Genomic DNA, 24,664 nt, shown 5'->3' with positions numbered 1-24,664 from the left:
GCCGGTGACAACAGTGAAGTGGAAAAAGCTTTCACAAAGTACACTCATCATAGGAATTTAAGTATTATTTATTTAGTTCAAAATCTATTTTTTCAAGGTAAAAAAAGCCGCACTATTAATTTAAATGCCAATTATATAATTATTTTTAAAAACCCCAGAGATAAACTACAGGTCACCGTCTTGGCTCGTCAAATGTACCCTAACCAGACCAAGTTCTTTTTGGAGGCATTTGAGGATGCCACCAAAAAACCCTATGGGGACTTGATTGCGGACTTAAAAGCACAAACCCCAGAAGACTTTCGCCTCAGAACAGGTTTGTGCCCGCCCGATTGGCCGGCAGTGTATGTGCTAAAGTAAAGGAAATACATAAGAATGTCTGTTCGGATTAAAAGAAATCTGCCACTTTTGCAAATGTTATTTGAGGGGAGCCCGCGCCATAGGAAAGCTGTGCTGGCAGGGGCCCCCTCGGATTTGATCGAGACCCTGTGTGAAATAGCTTTTAACATCTTACGCGGTAATATACCCCTAACCACTTCTCAACATTCTAAACTCAAAAAACAAAAAGCGGTTATCAAGATCATCGCTAATAAGAAGTATTCTATTAAAAGAAAAAGAAAGAAGATTAATCAAACCGGGGGTTTTATAGGACCGCTGTTGAGCATAGCCGTGCCTTTCCTAACCAGTCTTCTAGCTTCCAGAGTGGGTTAATAATGGAATATGCTCAGAAAATGTTTTTGATCCCTCAGGATCAGCTTGAGAAACTGAGAAAAAATGTTGTCGGGCCAGAGCCCATTAGACAAACGGCCGAAAACAACCTGGACTCTGAAATGAAAGCTATACAGGCCAGGGCCGATTTAAATCAGTATTCCAAAGCTCAGTTGTATACCAACACGTTACAGCGCTACCTCCGTCTGGTTAGACAGGGTGAAAAAGATCAAAACATTTTAACTTTAACCATGGCCTCTCAAGAAAATGGTTCTGGGGCTGATGCGGGGGGTACGGTTGATAAAGATGTTGCGGTGACCGAACCTGTTGAGAGTTCAGAGGGAGATGTTGTAACGGATGATTTGAGAAACATGCCGGCCAGAAGCAAAAGAAATGCAGAATATATCCTGCACAAAATGGTTCAGAAACCGCGGGTAACGGCTTGGAATGAACAGGGTGAATTTGTTTGTTTAAAGGACAACTGATCAAAGGTTCACACATGTTTGATTTGTTGAAGAGTGTCACTAGCACTAATAAGGTACCCGATAGTCGCCGACCTGTAGGCTGGAATGCTTTCCTACAGGCGATGGCCTGTCTGAACATGCCCCAATCAACAGTTCCTAACCAGGAATCGCGACAAAAAATCCGTCTGTGTAAAGAGGTGGAGCCTGATCTGACTCCGATATCTCATTACTCTGACCGTGCTGAGCGACCATCCTCAGGATCTATCCATCGTTGGGAAGCTTATTAATCTCATGTTTTTATTTGTCTCCCCTGTAAATAATGACCCGACAAACAATTTTTTTTTTTTTCAAATGTTGTTCATTTATTTATACCATAAACCCTGCTTTGTATAAGAATTGTGTTGAATAAAAACAAAACTAATGATTCAAAGGCTGTTTTCATTATTTTTTCACCTTAACACGCATGACATCTTTTAAAATCCTCACAAGAACACCCCATCTGTATACATGGCTGGCTAGGGTCGTAAGTCATTGTGTTATAAGGGGGGGTCCACAGTGTCCTGACAAACTCTGCCACTTTTTTATCATTTTGGCCTAAATCCTCACTGTACAAGGCCATAATATCGGGGTATGACCTTCCTTTAGATCTATGATATAAGAAAAACACACAGTGTTGACCACAAGTGAAGGTCTGAAGACTTTGTACTTGACGACCGCTGTAAATGGTTTCTTGACAGTTGTTGAGCAGAAAGTTATTGATCTTCCGAGGGAAAGGTCTGAAATCCGGGGGGTTTGCATAGGAATCAAAAAATTCTCCACGGTGGTCCTCCCTTAGATAAATAGCCAGCCAATGTTCTCCGGGCATATTTTTAGGGTGTGTGTTGATTATGTACATTGCAGGTAAATTCTTGATCTTAAATTTAGGCAGCTGATCGCAGGCGTAGACTCCTTGAAACAGTTTCCGTGAGCCGGCCAGGGCATTCATGTTGTGGTTGAACTCTCTGGTGTTCATTTTAATAATAATCATACGGAACGTTTCTCCTCCGATTCACCTCAATAATGTTGTCAAACACAGCATACACGACCATATTTACAGTGCGTGGTAGAGGCTGCTTGAAACGCATCTCCAAACGCATATTGCCCGTCTTCATCAGTGAAAAATGTTGTCCACACTCTTCGTCAGGGGTCAGGTTGAAACCGTACAGGGTGTAACCGCTGCAGTATTCCCGGCGATCGATCAGCAGAGTTTGATCCTTGAGATGGCGACCCGTAGCCAGTACTAGACTGTCATATTCACGAACCGCATTGCCGTTTTCAAAGTCAGGTTGAAAAGGTCTGGATGGAACCTGCACACCATCGACGTACAACGCTATAAATTCCGCGTTATGTTTAAAGTTAAAGGGGTTCTTGTTGTAAACCCCGGTAAATGCATCATTATCCACGAGACCTATAATAACCTGTTTTGGGAGCTGTCCTAGAAACAGATTTTCCTGGTTCATCACCCGTGTCCCTGCGGGGATACTGTGGACTTTCATATAGACTCTTTCGATCGGGTACTCGGCGTTTGCCGTCATTAACGCCTGCGCGTGTCCTAGTTTAACCGCCGGGGAGACGGACACTTTTTTCACAAACAGCGAGGCCGATAATATGGTCAGTTTATATTTTTCCGTATCAGGGGTCATCAGACAAAAAGCATTTTTACTACGGATCATTTTAATTTTAATGTCTACCCCGTTGAGCATGAGTTTTTCTTGGAAAAATATGTCTGCATGGATATGCCCCATTAGCTCAAAGGTCCTCCCTTCTGTTGAAGAGGCCGTTCTTTTTTGCAAACCCTTATTGAGTCCCTCTGGATCCTTGTCGTCCATAGCTTCCGAGATGTCTTTGAAGAAAAGGCCGGGGCTGAACTGTTTGCTTAGGGTCTCCTCACTATAATTAAGTTTACACTCCATCATGGCTCTATAGGGGTAAGTATTGCTGCTTTGACTAATGAGCCGATCTCTTAGGGTCACATCCACCTGTGAAAACATGGTGGCCACCGGGTAATTGATGACCCCAGCGATGGCCGTATTCTCGATTGCATCGCCATCCTAATCAGTCACTTTACAGTTCATTAAAATAAATGTGTTATTCAAATCAATATAATCCTCGCCATTGCCAGCTATAAAAAACTCCAGAGGGGCCGTGTTTGAAATTGCAGATAGAGGGGGAATCTCTACATATATGATCTTATCTATACTCGTTTGAGTGTATGGAACTGTAAACAGATCCAGTTCTGATTTGACGCATACTTCCGATAGACTGTGGAAAAAAGACATGTTTAAAAGATGTATCCTGAGGCTCTATTTTTCTTTCTTTGAGACTTTCTTTTTGCAGGTTTTTTCTTGTGCTGCTTCCTTCTCCGAGTGTTTCCACGATATGTTGGAGAATGAGAGATTCTTCGTTTTTTGTTAGCCACGGATCTTCGTCGCCCTGGTGGACACATGCTGTTTCTTCTTTTACCCCCCCTCCTCGCCATTACCATGAGACCCGAACCCTCCTGATGCTCATGGCTAGCTGCCCGGTTCATAACATTGGTGAACACGTCACTAACAATATTTTTAGCCGCTGATTTCAAGTGGGGTCTGGCTATAGCAAAGCCTCTCTTAAGCAGGGGTACGGCCATTCTAAAGAGACCATGAAAGAGTCCTCCTAGACCGGCGCCATACATTGTGGGGGCTCCTACAAAACCGGGCAAGCCGTTCCATCTTGCATCTTGTAATAATCCACATAGGCGCTAGGATCTACATAACCCCTCGAGGTAGCCATTTTAATAATGTACACACTGTTTCAGGGGTCGAAAATGTAGTTTGACATTAACTTTACCGAAGCGGAAGGGTACGTTGATATTCTGATCCGATTTTACTTCGATCGTGATGTTGTCAAAGTGGGTCTTTGAGACTGGTACGTAGTGTGGCTTGTCATAAGTAATTGTGACCATGTCATTGCTTTTACCTTTAATAAGTACATTTCTCAAAAGGGGGACATAACTATCCCAGACCCTCTGGTGGGTTATGATATCCGTATACACATAAAGAGTGTAAAAGCCGCCACACCACTTCTGAGAACCTGCTCTCTGTGTCCGAATAGAACCCTAATATACGCCCCAGTTGGCCGCTGGTTTGAATGCTAATACCTGGTTTTGACACCTTGTACACTCTGTTTTTAATAGGGTTGTAATATAGCTTGATGTTGGGGGTGCCTTCTGAGAACTGTTTATGCATCTCATCTAATATTTTATCCACATTGTCATAATAACCTCCTTGTATCGTGAATGTCCATTGACTCTTTTTAACATCATCAAAAATGGCGAAAGTGGCATCCTTATCTTGTAAAACAGCCCAAGTGTAAGGATACTGTATTTCCGCCAACCCCACTTCCCACGACCCCCTTAGATCTATAGATTTTCCAAATTCCAAATATTTCATTTTTAGGGTATATATCGAGAGAGGCGTTACTGGGTAGAGTCACGTAGAAGCCTCCTGATTCGATCTTGAGTATCGAAAGTAATGCCCCCAACACACCCGCGGGCATGTTGTTATAAGGATTGAATATCGCAAACCTGTTGTTCCGGGACCCAACTATTGAACTTTTCAGGCCATCCAAGCCATTTCATCAACACATATTTTTTCCGGTTCTGGGTTTTTTCAGCTAATATCTTTTCAACTCTGTATACACTGTCTTTACCCACAATAATTTTTTGTAACTCGGCTTCGTAAAACGTTCCTTCTATATTCTCCCCGTCATAGTCTTTTAACCGGTACACGGGGGGGTCTCTAGCCAACTGTTTGGTAACTGTAAAAGTACTCCTTAGCTTTGAAACGCGAACCACATCACAGATGTTGAACTTATAAGTAGTTTTTCCCTTCTTAATAAATGGTCCGTATAATTTTTTATAGACCTTAAAAGAATTACTTTGATCCACATCTATAGGCTTCATTTTAATACTGGTGTGATACCCTTGGTTGTAAGTATCGATAAAATCCTGAACTTTATCAAAATACTTGAACGTGTTGACCGCTGTAAAATATCTCCACATTTTGGTCTTTATGGTGCGGTTAAACCTCTCCACTACCGATGCCTTAAGCTCATTACCGGTGGTGAAATGATGTATTTTGTGTCTCTTCAGTAGATTCTGAAATTCTCTGTTGAGAAACTCTTTTCCTTTTTCAGTCTGCAGTTTTTTAGGACATCGACCCTGGGACAATATATCCTCAAAGGCCCTTGTCACCGCCCGACCTGTTTTATTATGTAGAATGCGAGCCCAGGCATATTTTGATAACACATCGATACACATCAACATCAATTTGTGACCATTGTTATGTTTTGATAAATTTGACATATCGACTAGATCCATTTGCCATTGTGAGTCTATGTCAGTTGCATATACGCGGTTTCTTTTAAAGTTAATCCTGAGAGGTTTATGTAAGGTATAGGCGTCTTGTTCCCGTAACCATTCTGAAACAACCACATCATTAACCTTCACTCCGGCCTCAGCGAGTCCTCTTTGAAAACCCTTCTTACCCGCCAAACCCCCAATCTTGGCTGGGTTGTAGTATAGTTCCTGCATTTGGGGAGCTTGCCGAGTCATTCTGTCAAATAACCACACAGACCCACACTATGCGCAAAGTTTTTATACAAGGTTTTTTATTCAACTTCAGGAGAGCAGATACCCCTTTTTAGACATTTGAGAAAAGTATAACATACACAACAATTTTTTCTACGGTCCAGACAAAAAGAAATCAGATGATTGGTTACTTGATCTATATCAACAAATATACCTGTTTCTTTATCTTGTAGGCACACACCTCAGTTACATATGTAAATAAAACAACAATATGACCTATTTTAAAAGTAAACAGAGGTGTATTAAACATGCTCAGTAAAAGGTCATACAGATGTTGATGAAATGGCCTAATATCATTCTTGGCCCCCTTGAGCGCTTCATCCCAGTGTTCGTACCCCCCGGTCTTTGTTACAGCAGCCATTAACTTTTCCAGGTTTGAAAGTTGATCCTCATCGATGGTTAAATCTGTAGAGAAAAGGCTCGCGTTGGCTACTTTTCTGTCAAGCACATGGTGTAATAGCGCTCTCAGGTTAGCTGCAGAGTGTTGATGACAGAACCAGTTGCAGAAGCAGTCCAGGGTCTGAGGTCTTGGAGAGTAACCGCAGTCAAAGGGTTCCAGAGTGTATACAAAATCTGGGGAATAGAACCAGGGGTGATCCCGGGTTTGAAGAGGCCTGTAGAGCCTGTCGACGTCCGCAGCTTTCAGGTAAGACATTCTCTTTAATTTTCAACCATGATTGAATTGTTGCGCCTTTTATCCTATCTCTTCACTACGTCACGACACACCGCCCTCTTAGAAGAGAGTAGCCCCTGAGCCGTCAGACCCCCCTCCAAAACCCCACACGTCGTCTGTTTTATGATCGTCGTCGTCATTCAAGGGGGATATATAATCCATAATCCAGCATATTCTCCTTCTAACCAAATCCAGTTGCGAACATTTGGTCAAGATGTCAAAACCATCATTTATACAGTTTATGACCTCTTTCAAGAACGGCCAGTCCACGGCGTCAAACATAATTTCAGTAACCTGTTTTTCTGGATCCTCCACACCCCCTTCAATAGGGTTTGTAATCAGGGTACTGCTAAACAAAACCTTACGATCTGTAGTTAGAGATAGACTCTTCACCACTCTACCGTAGTTCTGCAAGCTTTCCCATTCACACCTTTCAAAACCCTGAGTCGGAGACTCCATTTCGCATTCTCTTGGACCCTCTTGCAAGCCTTCTAGAGTCTTATCCACAAGCCCCAGATCTCTCCAGGCCATCACCTTCAACCAGTCCTCATAAGAGTATTCAATTACCGTCTCAAAAGGTTCCAACGTACCCTCCTTCTCTCCCAAAGCAAAAAGCTCCACTCCAACATAGCTGGGATCCCTTTTAAAGCGGTAACCCCGTCGAGCCCCCCAGAACAACACCCAGGAGCGTTCAATCTTCAAATTGGTGAGTACAGGAACCCTTGCCCGGGATTGTTTCTTGCGGGGTTTCATGTTGATGTCGCTGGACATGTTGAAGAAGCGGGATGTTTCTGATGCTGAGAATTAAAGAGGTATTGCCTAAAAGCAGCGCGGGTTCTTAAATAGAGAGGAGAGTTTCGGGGCGTTGCCTTCAGAGGGGTGGGGGTATTTATGGGTGGCCTTGATGTTCAGGGTTTTATGGGTGTACACTTTCTGACGGATATGACGTAGGAATAATTAAGGAAATAACTCTACCTAAAATCACGCCCCCCAATTATGACGTAGGAATATTAATAAGCTTAGGGCATACGTCATAACAAAATAGGCCGCGCCCAAAAAACCCTACTATCTACTCTTATGTAGTTGAAGGCGCAGTATAGCTCTGATAGTCTGGTGGTGACGGAAGACCACCAGCCGTTTGAACAAGCCATTCAGCATCACCTTGTTGGGCTAAGTGCAGGCACTGTCAGAGCGCAGGGCGTCCTGCCTTTGAAAGAGTTTCCGAAGTGTCCTGATGTGCCCTTTAGCAATGCCAAACAGGTCTGTGAAAATGGCATCCTTTCGCGGCACTTCAGACGCCATCTCACAGTCTAGCCGACCTGAAATGCCTGAGCCCGTTTTACCAGCAGGCTTCAACGGTAACCGTTTGAAGCAAGACGCGGCGGTGTCAGTTTCCGTAGTGTAGCGGTTATCACGTTCGCCTAACACCCGAAAGGTCCCCGGTTCGAAACCGGGCGGAAACAGCCTGCTGTGGGCCGGCCCTTTTCGTCCTGTTTGCCCTCGTGGTTCCCCGGAGGCGGTGGGTAGCTTTTCTTCATTGTAGTGCCCGAAATCGGTGCTCTCAGAGCGTCCGTCCGTCGACAGGTTGAAATTGTAAACGCTGGTGTAGCCACTTTTAATTAAAATCTGATGATGATGATGATGATGATGTTGTTGTTGTTGTTCTTGTTGTCATCGTGGTCGCCGTCATTATTATTGTTAAAGTAAAGCAGTAGTTAGATTTGTTGCTACCGTAAGGTGTAGAAGGCACAATAGCTCTGTGATTGTCTGATGGTGGCACAAGACGAGCAGCAGCTGTTTGAACAAGCCATTGAGCATCACCTTGTTGGGGTAAGTGTAAGTCTTGTCATAGCTCAGGGCATTCTTCCTTTAAAAGAGTTTCCAAAGTGTCCTGATGTGCCCTTGAGCAATGCAATATAGGTCAGTGAAAATAGAAACCTTTATCTCACAGGCAGGCCCACGGGAAACGCCTGTGCGCGTTTTACCAGCCTGCTTCGATGGGAGCCAATCGAAACCCCAGGACAGGTTGGTTTCTGTAGTGTAGTGGCTATCATGTTCGCCTCACACGCGAGAAGTCCCTGGTTCGAAACTGGGCGGAAACAACCCGCAGTGCACGCGTGCCAGTGCCGTGTTACCCGTCCTCATCTCTCTGCCCCATGGCCGGCCGTCGTTTTCTCTTCCTCGGAGTGGCAAGAAATCCTGACCTTGAGAACAAATGATCGCAGAAGGGTAGCTTTGCGAGGCGCTGGAACTGACACTTTTAAAATCGATACATGTCGTTGCTGTTGCAATACGACCGTAGCAGGATCGGTGACATTGCTGTTACTCTTATGTAGTTGAAGGCGCAAAATAGCTCTGATAGTCTGGTGGTGACGGAAGACCACCAGCCGTTTGAACAAGCCATTCAGCATCACCTTGTTGGGCTAAGTGCAGGCACTGTCTGATCGCAGGGCGTCCTGCCTTTGAAAGAGTTTCCGAAGTATCCCGAAATCGGTGCACTCAGAGCGTCCGTCCGTCGACAGGTTGAAATTGTAAACGCTGGTGTAGCCACTTTTAATTAAAATCTGATGATGATGATGATGATGTTGTTGTTGTTCTTGTTGATGTTGTTGTTGTTGTTGTTGTTCTTGTTGTCGTCGTAGTCGCCGTCATTATTAATGTTAAAGTAAAGCAGTAGTTAGATTTGTTGCTACCGTAAGGTGCAGAAGGCACAATAGCTCTGTGATTGTCTGATGGTGGCACAAGACGAGCAGCAGCTGTTTGAACAAGCCATTGAGCATCACCTTGTTGGGGTAAGTGTAAGTCTTGTCATTGCTCAGGGCGTTCTTCCTTTGAAAGAGTTTCCAAAGTGTCCTGATGTGCCCTTGAGCAATGCAAAATAGGTCAGTGAAAATAGAAACCTTTATCTCACAGGCTGGCCCACGGGAAACGCCTGTGTGCGTTTTACCAGCCGGCTTCGATAGGAGTTATTCGAAACACCAGGACGGGTTGGTTTCCGTAGTGTAGTGGCTATCACGTTCGCCTAACGCACGAAAGGTCCCCGGTTTGAAACCGGGCGGAAAGAGCCTGCTGTGGGCCGGCCCTTTTCGTCCTGCTTGCCCTCGTGGTTCCCCAGAGGCAGTAGGTGGCTTTTCTTCATTGGAGTTCCCGAAATTGTTGGACTCAGAGCGTCCGTCCGTCGACAGGTTGAAATTGTAAACGCTGGTGTAGCCACTTTTAATTAAAATCTGATGATGATGTTATTGTTCTTGTTGTTGTTGTTGTTGTTCTTGTTTTTCTTTTTGTCGTCGTGGTCGCCGTCATTATTATTGTTAAAGTAAAGCTACCGTAAGGTGTAGAAGGCACAATAGCTCTGTGATTGTCTGATGGTGGCACAAGACGAGCAGCAGCTGTTTGAACAAGCCATTGAGCATCACCTTGTTGGGGTAAGTGTAAGTCTTGTCATAGCTCAGGGCGTTCTTCCTTTGAAAGAGTTTCCAAAGTGTCCTGATGTGTCCTTGAGCAATGCAAAATAGGTCAGTGAAAATACACTCACCTAAAGGATTATTAGGAACACCATACTAATACTATGTTTGACACCCTTTCGCCTTCAGAACTGACTTAATTCTACGTGGCATTGATTCAACAAGGTGCTGAAAGCATTCTTTAGAAATGTTGGCCCATATTGATAGGATAGCATCTTGCAGTTGATGGAGATTTGTGGGATGCACATCCAGGGCACGAAGCTCCCGTTCCACCACATCCCAAAGATGCTCTATTGGGTTGAGATCTGGTGACTGTGGGGGCCAGTTTAGTACAGTGAACTCATTGTCATGTTCAAGAAACCAATTTGAAATGATTCAACCTTTGTGACATGGTGCATTATCCTGCTGGAAGTAGCCATCAGAGGATTGGTACATGGTGGTCATAAAGGGATGGACATGGTCAGAAACAATGCTCAGGTAGGCCGTGGCATTTAAACGATGCCCAATTGGCACTAAGGAGCCTAAAGTGTGCCAAGAAAACATCCCCCACACCATTACACCACCACCACCAGCCTGCACAGTGGTAACAAGGCATGATGGATCCATGTTCTCATTCTGTTTACGTCAAATTCTGACTCTACCATCTGAATGTCTCAACAGAAATCGAGACTCATCAGACCAGGCAACAACTGTCCAATTTTGGTGAGTTTGTGCAAATTGTAGCCTCTTTTTCCTATTTGTAGTGGAGATGAGTGGTACCCGGTGGGGTCTTCTGCTGTTGTAGCCCATCCGCCTCAAGGTTGTACGTGTTGTGGCTTCACAAATGCTTTGCTGCATACCTCGGTTGTAACGAGTGGTTATTTCAGTCAAAGTTGCTCTTCTATCAGCTTGAATCAGTCGGCCCATTCTCCTCTGACCTCTAGCATCAACAAGGCATTTTCGCCCACAGGACTGCCGCATACTGGATGTTTTTCCCTTTTCACACCATTCTTTGTAAACCCTAGAAATGGTTGTGCGTGAAAATCCCAGTAACTGAGCAGATTGTGAAATACTCAGACCAGCCCGTCTGGCACCAACAACCATGCCACGCTCAAAATTGCTTAAATCACCTTTCTTTCCCATTCAGACTTTCAGTTTGGAGTTCAGGAGATTGTCTTGACCAGGACCACACCCCTAAATGCATTGAAGCAACTGCCATATGATTGGTTGGTTATTGAACAGGTGTTCCTAATAATCCTTTAGGTGAGTGTAGAAACCTTTATCTCACAGGCTGGCCCACGGGAAACGCCTGTGCGCGTTTTACCAGCCGGCTTCGATGGGAGCCATTCGAAACACCAGGACAGGTCGGTTTCCGTAGTGTAGTGGCTATCACGTTCGCCTCACACGCGAAAGGTCCCTGGTTCGAAACCGGGCGGAAACAACCCGCGGTGCATGCGTGCTAGTGCACACAGTGCTGACCACAAGTGAAGGTCTGAAGACTTTGTACTTGACGACCGCTGTAAATGGTTTCTTGACAGTTGTTGAGCAGAAAGTTATTGATCTTCCGAGGGAAAGGTCTGAAATCCGGGGGGTTTGCATAGGAATCAAAAAATTCACCACGGTGGTCCTCCCTTAGATAAATAGCCAGCCAATGTTCTCCGGGCATATTTTTAGGGTGTGTGTTGATTATGTACATTGCAGGTAAATTCTTGATCTTAAATTTAGGCAGCTGATCGCAGGCGTAGACTCCTTGAAACAGTTTCCGTGAGCCGGCCAGGGCATTCATGATGTGGTTGAGCTCTCTGGTGTTCATTTTAATAATAATCATACGGAACGTTTCTCCTCTGATTCACCTCAATAATGTTGTCAAACACAGCATACACGACCATATTTACAGTGTGTGGTAGAGGCTGCTTGAAACGCATCTCCAAACGCATATTGCCCGTCTTCATCAGTGAAATATGTTGTCCACACTCTTCGTCAGGGGTCAGGTTGAAACCATACAGGGTGTAACCGCTGCAGTATTCCCGGCGATCGATCAGCAGAGTTTGATCCTTGAGATGGCGACCCGTAGCCAGTACTAGACTGTAATATTCACGAACCGCATTGCCGTTTTCAAAGTCAGGTTGAAAAGGTCTGGATGGAACCTGCACACCATCGACGTACAATGCTATAAATTCCGCGTTATAATGTTTAAAGTTAAAGGTGTTCTTGTTGTAAACCCCGGTAAATGCATCATTATCCACGAGACCTATAATAACCTGTTTTGGGAGCTGTCCTAGAAACAGATTTTCCTGGTTCATCACCCGTGTCCCTGCGGGGATACTGTGGACTTTCATATAGACTCTTTCGATCGGGTACTTGGCGTTTGCCGTCACTAACGCCAGCGCGTGTCCTAGTTTAACCGCCGGGGAGACGGACACTTATTTCACAAACAGCGAGGCCGATAATATGGTCAGTTTATATTTTTCCGTATCAGGGGTCATCAGACAAAAAGCACTTTTACTACGGATCATTTTAATTTTAATGTCTACCCCGTTGAGCATGAGTTTTTCTTGGAAAAATATGTCTGCATGGATATGCCCCATTAGCTCAAAGGTCCTCCCTTCTGTTGAAGAGGCCGATCTTTTTTGCAAACCCTTATTGAGTCCCTCTGGATCCTTGTCGTCCATAGCTTCCGGGATGTCTTTGAAGAGAAGGCCGGGGCTGAACTGTTTGCTTAGGGTCTCCTCACTATAATTAAGGATACACTCCATCATGGCTCTATAGGGGTAAGTATTGCTGCTTTGACTAATGAGCCGATCTCCCAGGGTCACATCCACCTGTGAAAACATGGTGGCCACCGGGTAATTGATTAATTGATGACCCCAGCGTTGGCCGTCTTCTCGATTGCATCGCCATCCTAATCAGTCACTTTACAGTTCATTAAAATAAATGTGTTATTCAAATCAATATAATCCTCGCCATTGCCAGCTATAAAAAACTCCAGAGGGGCCGTGTCTGAAATTGCAGAAAGAGGGGGAATCTCTACATATATGATCTTATCTATACTCGTTTGAGTGTATGGAACTGTAAACAGATCCAGTTCTGATTTGACGCATTCTTCCGATAGACTGTTGACAAAAGACATGTTTAAAAGATGTATCCTGAGGCTCTATTTTTCTTTCTTTGAGACTTTCTTTTTGCAGGTTTTTTCTTGTGCTGCTTCCTTCTCCGAGTGTTTCCACGATATGTTGGAGAATGAGAGATTCTTCGTTTTTTGTTAGCCACGGATCTTCGTCGCCCTGGTGGACACATGCTGTTTCTTCTTTTACCCCCCCTCCTCGCCATTACCATGAGACCCGAACCCTCCTGATGCTCATGGCTAGCTGCCCGGTTCATAACATTGGTGAACACGTCACTAACAATATTTTTAGCCGCTGATTTCAAGTGGGGTCTGGCTATAGCAAAGCCTCTCTTAAGCAGGGGTACGGCCATTCTAAAGAGACCATGAAAGAGTCCTCCTAGACCGGCGCCATACATTGTGGGGGCTCCTACAAAACCGGGCAAGCCGTTCCCGGCTTGCATCTTGTAATAATCCACATAGGCGCTAGGATCTACATAACCCCTCGAGGTAGCCATTTTAATAATGTACAAACTGTTTCAGGGGTCGAAAATGTAGTTTGACAATAACTTTACTGAAGCGGAAGGGTACGTTGATATTCTGATCCGATTTTACTTCGATCGTGATGTTGTCAAATTGGGTCTTTGAGACTGGTACGTAGTGTGGCTTGTCATAAGTAATTGTGACCATGTCATTGCTTTTACCTTTAATAAGTACATTTCTCAAAAGGGGGACATAACTATCCCCGACCCTCTGGTGGGTTATGATATCCGTATACACATAAAGAGTGTAAAAGCCGCCCCACCACTTCTGAGAACCTGCTCTCTGTGTCAGAATAGATCCCAAATATACGCCCCAGTTGGCCGCTGGTTTGAATGCTAATACCTGGTTTTGACACCTTGTACACTCTGTTTTTAATAGGGTTGTAATATAGCTTGATGTTGAGGGTGCCTTCTGAGAACTGTTTATGCATCTCATCTAATATTTTATCCACATTGTCATAATAACCTCCTTGTATCGTGAATGTCCATTGACTCTTTTTAACATCATCAAAAATGGCGAAGGTGGCATCCTTATCTTGTAAAACAGCCCAAGTGTAAGGATACTGTATTTCCGCCAACCCCACTTCCCACGACCCCCTTAGATCTATAGATTTTCCAAATTGTACCGTGTAACTGGATATTTCATTTTTAGGGTATATATCGAGAGAGGCGTTACTGGGTAGAGTCACGTAGAAGCCTCCTGATTCCATCTTGAGTATCGAAAGTAATGCCCACAACACACCCGCGGGCAAGTTGTTATAAGGATTGAATATCGCAAACCTGTTGTTCCGGGACCCAACTATTGAACTTTTCAGGCCATCCAAGCCATTTCATCAACACATATTTTTTCCGGTTCTGGGTTTTTTCAGCTAATATCTTTTCAACTCTGTATACACTGTCTTTACCCACAATAATTTTTTGTAACTCGGCTTCGTAAAACGTTCCTTCTATATCCTCCCCGTCATAGTCTTTTAACCGGTACACGGGTGGGTCTCTAGCCAACTGTTCGGTAACTGTAAAATATTCGTCAGAAAATGTTTCTTCATAACCTTTGGCAAAAGTACTCCTTAGCTTTGAAACGCGAACCACATCACCGATGTTGAACTTATAAGTAGTTTTTCCCTTCTTAATAAATGGTCCGTATAATTTTTTATAGACCTTAAAAGAATTACTTTGATCAACATCTTTAGGCTTCATTTTAATACTGGTGTGATACCCTTGGTTGTAAGCATCGATAAAATCCTGAACTTTATCAAAATACTTGAACGTGTTGACCGCTGTAAAATATCTCCACATTTTGGTCTTTATGGTGCGGTTAAACCTCTCCAATACCGATGCCCTAAGCTCATTACCGGTGGTGAAATGATGTATTTTGTGTCTCTTCAGTAGATTCTGAAATTCTCTGTTGAGAAACTCTTTTCCTTTATCAGTCTGCAGTTTTTTAGGACATCGACCCTGGGACAATATATCCTCAAAGGCCCTTGTCACCGCCCGACCTGTTTTATTATGTAGAATGCGAGCCCAGGCATATTTTGATAACACATCGATACACATAAACATCAATTTGTGACCATTGTTATGTTTTGATAAATTTGACATATCGACTAGATCCATTTGCCATTGTGAGTCTATGTCAGTTGCATATACGCGGTTTCTTTTAAAGTTAATCCTGAGAGGTTTATGTTAGGTATAGGCGTCTTGTTCCCGTAACCATTCTGAAACAACCACATCATTAACCTTCACTCCGGCCTCAGCGAGTCCTCTTTGAAAACCCTTCTTACCCGCCAAACCCCCAATCTTGGCTGGGTTGTAGTATAGTTCCTGCATTTGGGGAGCTTGCCGAGTCATTCTGTCAAATAACCACACAGACCCACACTATGCGCAAAGTTTTTATACAAGGTTTTTTATTCAACTTCAGGAGAGCAGATACCCCTTTTAAGACATTTGTGAAAAGTATAACATACACAACAATTTTTTCTACGGTCCAGACAAAATGAAATCAGATGATTGGTTACTTGATCTATATCAACAAATATACCTGTTTCTTTATCTTGTAGGCACACACCTCAGTTACATATGTAAATAAAACAACAATATGACCTATTTTAAAATTAAACAGAGGTGTATTAAACATGCTCAGTAAAAGGTCATACAGATGTTGATGAAATGGCCTAATATCATTCTTGGCCCCCTTGAGCCCTTCATCCCAGTGTTCGTACCCCCCGGTCTTTGTTACAGCAGCCATTCACTTTTCCAGGTTTGAAAGTTGATCCTCATCGATGGTTAAATCTGTAGAGAAAAGGCTCGCGTTGGCTACTTTTCTGTCAAGCACATGGTGTAATAGCGCTCTCAGGTTAGCTGCAGAGTGTTGATGACAGAACCAGTTGCAGAAGCAGTCCAGAACATTCCCCATGTTCAAAGTCCCTTAGTTCAGGTCAGAGTCTGAATCAGTGGCGTAGATGTCGAATTCTTCGTCGCTGCCCCCAGCTTTAACTTCTTTACGGAAGAAATAAGCTTTTAGCTTGCCAGCGGTTTTTCTACTCGGCTCATCCAGGTCATTGAGCAGCTGCCCAAGTTTCTCTATTATAAACGGCTCCTTTTTCAGCTCCAGCAAAATCTCATCTATGATTTTCTGGACTTGTCCCACAGTGACATGTATGTGGGAGTAAGAGAGCGCCTTGATTAGTGCCGGTTTCAGCCACGGTTTGTTCAGTCTTCTGTAAAACACGTTGAAATAGAACAGGAAATAGTAACGGTCTGGTTCAAACAAACAACTGTGTCTCAACTGACTGGGGTGATTCACTTCACACCCCCGACAGACTTCTTTCAGAGCTCGGTCGATGAGAGCACTCAGAATATACACCAGGGTGCTTTTAACCACTCTGCTTACTTGGTCACATACCCCGGGCATAAATCCTGCGTCTTCATCACGCCCCCGGGACAGTCCGATGCTCATTGGGTAGCCTGGTGGTTTGTGGGGTGTTTCTCCATCCATTGGACTGACCCCCTCCTGAGACGCACAGACGGTAGACAGTTCGGCAAAATCGAGGCCCTCCATGAGCTCCAGAGGCTGGGGATCCCCGAGACTCATTTGGACATCCATCGCACCGCATGTTGTTTCGTCCTGAGGGACCGGGGTCTGAGGTCTTGGAGAGTAACCACAGTCAAAGGGTTCCAGAGTGTATACAAAATCTGGGGAATAGAACCAGGGGTGATCCCGGGTTTGAAGAGGCCTGTAGAGCCTGTCGACGTCCGCAGCTTTCGGGTAAGACATTCTCTTTAATTTTAAACCATGAATGAATTGTTGCACCTTTTATCCTATCTCTTCACTACGTCACGACACACCGCCCTCTTAGAAGAGAGTAGCCCCTGAGCCGTCAGACCCCCCTCCAAAACCCCACACGTCGTCTGTCGTAGTTCTGCAAGCTTTCCCATTCACACCTTTCAAAACCCTGAGTCGGAGACTCCATTTCGCATTCTCTTGGACCCTCTTGCAAGCCTTCTAGAGTCTTATCCACAAGCCCCAGATCTCTCCAGGCCATCACCTTCAACCAGTCCTCATAAGAGTATTCAATTACCGTCTCAAAAGGTTCCAACGTACCCTCCTTCTCTCCCAAAGCAAGAAGCTCCACTCCAACATAGCTGGGATCCCTTTTAAAGCGGTAACCCCGTCGAGCCCCCCAGATCAACACCCAGGAGCATTCAATCTTCAAATTGGTGAGTACAGGAACCCTTGCCCGGGATTGTTTCTTGCGGGGTTTCATGTTGATGTCGCTGGACATGTTGAAGAAGCGGGATGTTTCAGAAGCTGAGAATTAAAGAGGTATTGCCTAAAAGAAGCGCGGGTTCTTAAATAGAGAGGAGAGTTTCGGGGCGTTGCCTTCAGAGGGGTGGGGGTATTTATGGGTGGCCTTGTTGTTCAGGGTTTTATGGGTGCACACTTTCTGACGGATATGACGTAGGAATAATTAAGGAAATAACTCTACCTAAAATCACGCCCCCCAATTATGACGTAGGAATATTAATAAGCTTAGGGCATACGTCATAACAAAATAGGCCGCGCCCAAAAAACCCTACTATCTACTCTTATGTAGTTGAAGGCGCAGTATAGCTCTCATAGTCTGGTGGTGACGGAAGACCACCAGCCGTTTGAACAAGCCATTCAGCATCACCTTGTTGGGTTAAGTGCAGGCACTGTCAGAGCGCAGGGCGTCCTGCCTTTGAAAGAGTTTCCGAAGTGTCCTGATGTGCCCTTTAGCAATGCCAAACAGGTCTGTGAAAATGGCATCCTTTCGCCGCACTTCTCACAGCCTAGCCGACCTGAAACACCTGAGCCCGTTTTACCAGCAGGCTTTAACGGTAACCATTTGAAGCAAGAGGCAGCGGTGTCAGTTTCCGTAGTGTAGTGGTTATCACGTTCGCCTAACGCGAGAAAGGTCCCCGGTTCGAAACCGGGCGGAAACAGCCTACTGTGGGCTGGCCCTTTTCGTCATGCTTGCCCTCGTGGTTCCCCGGAGGCGGTGGGTGTCTTTTCTTCATTGGAGTGCCCGCAATCGATGCACTCAGAGCGTCCGTCCGTCGACAGGTTGAAATTGTAAACGCTGGTGTAGCCACTTTTAATTAAAATCTGACGATGATGATGATGATGATGTTGTTGTTGTTGTTCTTGTTGTTGTTGTTCTTGTTGTCATCGTGGTCGCCGTCATTATTATTGTTAAAGTAAAGCAGTAGTTAGATTTGTTGCTACCGTAAGGTGTAGAAGACAACAGTTGGTATGGCGTGTGATATCAAAACATTCAGAATACTTTTAACCTATATAATTTATAAGCTTTGTAAAATAAACCCAAATATCTCTTTTGCGGGGATAAACGCTGTTCTGAGTAGTTTGTGACTTGTTTAATACCAAACAAAGCATCGCTATAAAAAAAAAAAAAAAAATCACTGTAAAAGCGCTAGTTATTTTTGATCTTTATAGTTATTTTCTAGGCTCAGGTTGTTTTTTAGCGCTTATAAAGGCCTGAAATATTCTTAGTGGTTGTTGACTATAGGTCTTGATGCTTAAAAATGTTTTTTTGAGAGACCAAAAGGTTCTAATAAAAGTTTAGAGTAGAGAGGAGAGAGATCGTCTCCATCTTGGTTTCTATTTGAAATTTGATGCAGTGTCATTTTATTGGTTGGTTTTGATATGTTAATTGGTAACAGGGTGGCACAAAGGCCAGACCAGAACAATGCCTTACAAACAGATCCGGCATGTGGCCATCAGTATAAGTATGAAGGTCTGGTCTTCAGCTCGACAGACTCATACTGACCTTTCGATTTAAGACTAAAGATCAACAATGTCCGGAAACAACATCAGCGATTCGATTTAAACGAGTTTTTAGGCAAGTCTTCAGATTATTTTCATTGACTCAGAGCGTGTTGTGTGCATGTATTGTAAATAAGGCTATAACATCTGTTTTAAGTTCTGTAAAATTATTTTTCAACCAGTCAACAGGAGTTAATTCCCAACGCTGAGGAGATCATCTGGAACAACGACGGTAAGATTTTTGTGTTTGCGCTCATGGGTTCTTATGCATGGGTGTGTGTGGTTTTGAAGCGGCTCATTAGAGTTATGAAAACGTTTTAATATATATTAATGCCGGTCTCTTTAATTACACAGAAACTATCGAAAGGCCTGTGATTAATGTCTCCGAGGATCGACCAAGAGAAATGGTTGTCCCTAGACAGGCTGTCTGCCGACCGGGTAAGAACTAAACCCCTGTTTGTTTGTATAACGTTTCTGTAAGATGTTTGAGTCCAGTTTTGTTAATTTTAAAAAATTATCCTGTCTAACAGTATTAAGAAACGTGGTTCGAGACAACGAAAGGCCTTCCACATCGAGGGCTTGTTTCGTTTTACCTTCGAGAACCGTAACCTTTCAAGAATCTGAAAGGCCGTTAGCCCCGGTATCTGATAACTGTGAGTATATGTCTGCAGCCTGTAAGAGGTTAAAGCTTCTTATAAAGCGGTGTGGTTAAAGGTTAAACATGTCTCTTACCTTCACAGCGGTGCAAAAAGCTAAACCAGCCGAAAAACATAAGAAACGATTATTCTGTGGAGGTAAGTAAGATCTTTCAAACTTTAATGTTTTTAAAAGGGCTTTGTTTGCCCGTTGATGGCTAATATTTAAGCGATGGGTGACCATTTCCTGTAGGGCGGGGGGTTCTGGGAAAGATCTTTAGAAGTCCGGACAGGTCTATGCTTGTTTCTGGGGAACGTGTTTAGAAATGACCGATTGCCGTACCGTCTGGTTAGGAAGTAAAGACGTCCGAAAGGGTTTAGTAAGTTGTTTGGCTTATCTCCCGCTATTATACTTCTGTTTTAAAGTGGTTGTAGGAAAAGGCTTGAAGGTGTTCATTGTATTTAATATTTAAACAGATCGTGAAAACGTTTGTGAAACAGGAAGTCCCGGGATCAGGAAGCGTTTACACTTGGAAGGTTCGTTTAAAAATGAAATGTTGTTGTGTGTGTGTGTGTTTTATTAACAATATTACAGTTTTTAAAGAAACATTTAAGAAACAGTTTATTTACAGCGGCTTCTCTGTTTTACATTTATTATCAAGTCCTAATAAATATATTGTCTGTAAATAATAAGGCGTTGTAGTGAATGTCTAAGGCTATTTTCAAAGGTTTAAAAAAGCTAAAGGTTTTGAATGTCCTGGACATGTTGTTTTAAGTTTGATTTCTGTCACCGTTTAAAGATGTAAATGTAATGTATATTTTTATTCTTCCCAAGACTCTTGGGATAGTCATTCTGTGGATGAGCTATTGAGGACAATTACCCCGTCTAAGTGGGATCAAACATCTTCCCCGGTGAGATCACCGATAGGATCCCCCACGGTGGTCTTGGAGACCCCCCAACATCTACTCAGGCCACAGCCTTCTAGGGGTAATTCAACACCCCAGATTCAGCCCGCCGCATTGTCGGGCGGAACAAATACAGGCATCCAACAACCTCAGGGGTCGCCGTCAGTCAGGGCTGACACACCACCCAACGACGGCCTGGTTTCAACATCGTCCCCCCAGACCCGTTTCTTGGCTACAGAAACGCGGAACAGTACCCCGCGCTTGGCCAGGGTGTCACCGCAAAGGCCTTCTTGGTCTCCGTCCATGAGTATACGCTCGCTCCCTGCCTCCTTCGACCGAGATTTACCGGAGCGACCATCCTTTGAAGCTGAGCCAGGCCACCAGCCCCCGGAGCTACTTCCTGAAGGTCGGCATGAGTTGCTACATACTTTGTTACAAAATCAAAGACTTGTGTTAGTGGGGCAAAACCTGGTGATAGAGAGCCAAAACACCCTTATTAATACCCTTACTAACGAATTGTACCGTATTTAATGTTTTAATAGACACAAAACGCCTTACTATTGTGGGTTGTTGGAAAAATAAAAAATAAATTAAAAAATGTCCTGACTTGGTAAAAGAACTCACAAACTAAAGGATTATGAACAAGCTAGGGCCCCAAAAAGACCTTCCCGAGAGAACATCCCCGGCCCTGTTGTGAACTCCTCTGATGTCCCAATGAACCTGGAACTATTACAAATGATAAATGATTTAAATAACCCCCAATTACCACCGATAGAATGTGAATTAACAGACTTACCGGTGAACCCCGACCTGTTACAGATGGTCAATGATCTAAATAACCACCTCCCACCGGTAGCGCTTATAGAGGTTCACCCCCTAGTTCACCCCGATTTGTTTGAAATGGTGGAGGCTTTGGAGGAGCTACCCCGACCAAATTCTGCCCCTATTATAAATGATTTGAGACAATTAGAACACAGGATGGCGGCAGAAGCAGCCATCACTATAGAGGAGGGTCTTGACATTAACCGGTTGGATATCTTTGAAGGACTTTTACAGGCTTTAAATGAGCCTCCTCAAAAAGGGGGTTTTGTAGATGTCAGCAGTGGGGGTGTTCGGAATGTGGAGGGTTCTGAGACTGATAAGGCTGTGGAGGACATGCTCTGTGAGAATGTAGGGGGTGAAGGCTTTGTTCAAAATGATGATGTGTCCAAGAGTACCAGTGATCCCGTGATTATAGATAGACCGGCCTATAACAATTTTGAAATGATTCAGCGTTTTAATTTTGCAGAACTTTTAAATTGTGACAATTATGCAGAAATATTTGTCAACATACACGAGGCCTTGCAGAAAATGCTTGAACAGGTTGCTGAAAGGGTCAGACCTCGAGATGTTGTACAGTTAGAACTCAGAGGGGATGATTTGTTTAGCAACCTATCTGTAATGCTGAGTGGAGATAATTTAGACGTCTGGCTAAAATCGAAGCGTTATTGCAAAGTAACGCAGCCATCTTAGCTGATGAAAGTCTGTCTCTGGTAATGAATGTGGTTCGTAACCCTGAGGGTGGGGCGCTTAGAAGACTGTCGAAATGCTTGAAGAACGACATAATTAGGACCAAGCTCAGGCAATTAGTGGTGAGTTCCAGTGGGGACAATAAGCTCTGTTTTGCTTACAGTTTAATAAAACTACTCACCCCCGACATGCCTGAACCCCAAGCTCTGCAAGAGGCTTTAATGCTTCATCAGAGGGCCGGCTTAAACTCTCAACAGATGGTTGCCTTTTCAGACATCACCAAGTTTGAGGAGTTGTTGTCTTTAAAAATTGTTGTGTGGTACCGTTGTGAGGTAAAGGAAGTATTTGTGAAATTTCAGACACATCCTGAAACCCATACACAGACACTGTTTCTCTTCCTAAGTGATAGTCATTACTTTGGAATAAAGAGTTTGACGGCTTTTTTGGGTTGTTCGTATGTTTGTCATTGGTGTTATAAGGCCTTCAATGATAAGCTTAAGCACCGCTGTGACGGTTACTGTAACGTCTGTTTCAATCCGCAATGTCGTAAGGGTTTGGCCCCTACCATCCGATGTAAAGATTGCTTAAGGATTTGTCTCTCAGCGTTCTGTTTTTCCGAGCATAAGGTACAGAGGGCCGCTGCTGAGGGGGTTAAAAAACGGAGTTATTGTGATCAAACTAAATGTTGCCCGCAGTGTTGCCTCCAGTACCGTTTTCATGAGGTTAAACCACACAAATGTCTGGAGCCGAGATGCAGGATCTGTAATGCTGATTTAACCCCGGGGTCCGAACACCAGTGCTTTATTCAGCCGGTTAAAAAGGAGCCGCCGCACAACTGGTATGTCTTTTTTGATTTTGAATGCCGGCAAGAAAACGGGGTCCACGTTGCTAATTATATACACTGTATTGACATGTTGGATCGTGAGTGGTCAGCTAGCGGTGAGAGTTGTGTCAGGGATTTCTTTACGCGGTATCGAGGTCCAAAATACCTCAATTACACATTTATTGCCCACAATGCTAAGGGTTATGATTCTTACATTTTGATGAAGTATCTGGTGGAAAATGGGGTGACCCCAAGAATAATAGCTCAGGGTAGCAAGATCATGTGTTTCACCGACGAAGCTTTCAACTAACGTTACATAGACTTGTTAAATTTCCTCCCCATGAAATTGAGCACTTTGCCTAAGGCTCTGGGTTTTGAGGCTCAGAAGAAAGGTTGGTTCTGCCATTTTTTTAATACTAAGGACACTCAAAATTATCAAGGGTCCTACCCGCCCGCCTCTTATTATGGGGTTGATACTATGATGTCTCATGAGAGGGAGGAATTCTTTAAATGGTACAATACGGTTAAGTGAGGTGTTTTTGATTTCCGAGAAGAGATGGCCGCTTATTGTAAAAATGATGTGGTGATCCTTAAAGAAGCCTGTGTGCGTTTCTGCGCCGAGGTTATCAACACATCGGGTCTCAACCCTTTGCAAAGTGTGACCATAGCGTCTCTCTGCATGAAAATGTATCGGTCCAATTTCTTGCAGAAAAACACTATAGCGGTCACCACTTCTGACAACTATCGTGCTAGACAAAAGAACTTTTCGACTGTCTCCATACAGTGGGTGGAATACCTGAGTGCCCGGGATAACATCTTCATCAGACATGCTTTAAATCAAGGGGAAGTAAAAATGGGGCCTTACTACTTAGACGGTTTTAGCGACGTGTCCGGGCGGCGTACCGCTTATGAGTTTGCCGGTTGTATTTACCATGGCTGTCCTCAGTGCTTTGACCCAAACACCTTTAACCCCGTAACACTAAAACTCTGCGGTGATATGTACTATGATTTCCAGGAACGAATTGAAACTTTAAAAAACACCTATGGTTTGAACGTGCTGGTGATTTGGGAACACGAGTGGACGACCCTGAAGCAACAGGATGCGGGGGTACAACGGTTTATGGAAACCTTGGACTTTCCTGAATGTCTAGAGCCCCGGGATGCGTTATTTGGGGGTTGTACCAATGCCATCTGTTTACATTATGAGGTAAAGGAGGGTGAGAGAGTAGATTACTATGATTTCACCAGTCTGTACCCTTATGTCAACAAGACCAAAATGTACCCGGTGGGGCGTCCAACCATTGTTTATCGTGACTTTCTCGAAATCGGACATTACTTTAGTTTGATCAAAGTCACCATGTACCCTCCTCGCGAGCTGTTCTTACCCGTGTTGCCTTACAGGTGTTCGGGAAAATTGATGTTCCCTCTGTGTAGAACGTGTGTGGAAACTGAAAATCAAACTACCTCTTGTCTGCACAGTGATGAAGAGAGAGCGCTGACGGGTGTCTGGTGTAGCATCGAGCTTGACAAGGCGGTGGAGAAAGGTTACAGAGTCGGTAAGGTGTATGAGGTTTGGCATTTTTCTGAAAAAACTGATACTCTTTTTGCTGATTACATTATGACCCATCTGAAAGGGAAACAGGAGGCATCGGGCTATCCCTCATGGTGTGTTGACTCCGCGGCCAAAGAGCGATACGTTCAGCAATATTTTGAAAAGGAAGGGATCCGTGTAGAGCCGGGGAACATAACTGTAAACCCCGCCAAGAGACAAATGTCCAAACTGATTTTAAACAGTCTGTGGGGTAAGTTTGGGGAAAGAAATTACCGTCTAAACACAACCTTGATTAAAACCCCTGAACTGTTCATAGAATTTATGTTTTCCAAACAACA

General features: G+C 44.0%; 3 non-coding genes across 3 annotated transcripts; all 3 read left to right on the top strand.

Moving 5' to 3' along the window:
- The first annotated feature begins 7,898 nt into the window (after window positions 1-7,898).
- trnav-aac (transfer RNA valine (anticodon AAC)) lies at window positions 7,899-7,971 on the top strand. Its single transcript has one exon. It is a non-coding gene; the product is annotated as a tRNA-Val (tRNA).
- Window positions 7,972-11,319: 3,348 nt separating this feature from the next.
- trnav-cac (transfer RNA valine (anticodon CAC)) lies at window positions 11,320-11,392 on the top strand. Its single transcript has one exon. It is a non-coding gene; the product is annotated as a tRNA-Val (tRNA).
- Window positions 11,393-17,987: 6,595 nt separating this feature from the next.
- trnav-aac (transfer RNA valine (anticodon AAC)) lies at window positions 17,988-18,060 on the top strand. Its single transcript has one exon. It is a non-coding gene; the product is annotated as a tRNA-Val (tRNA).
- Window positions 18,061-24,664: the final 6,604 nt, after the last annotated feature.

The sequence above is a fragment of the Amia ocellicauda genome, assembly GCF_036373705.1.
Source record: "Amia ocellicauda isolate fAmiCal2 chromosome 11 unlocalized genomic scaffold, fAmiCal2.hap1 SUPER_11_unloc_3, whole genome shotgun sequence".
Classification (NCBI taxonomy): domain Eukaryota; kingdom Metazoa; phylum Chordata; class Actinopteri; order Amiiformes; family Amiidae; genus Amia; species Amia ocellicauda.
This window is presented reverse-complemented; position numbering and strand designations above follow the sequence as displayed.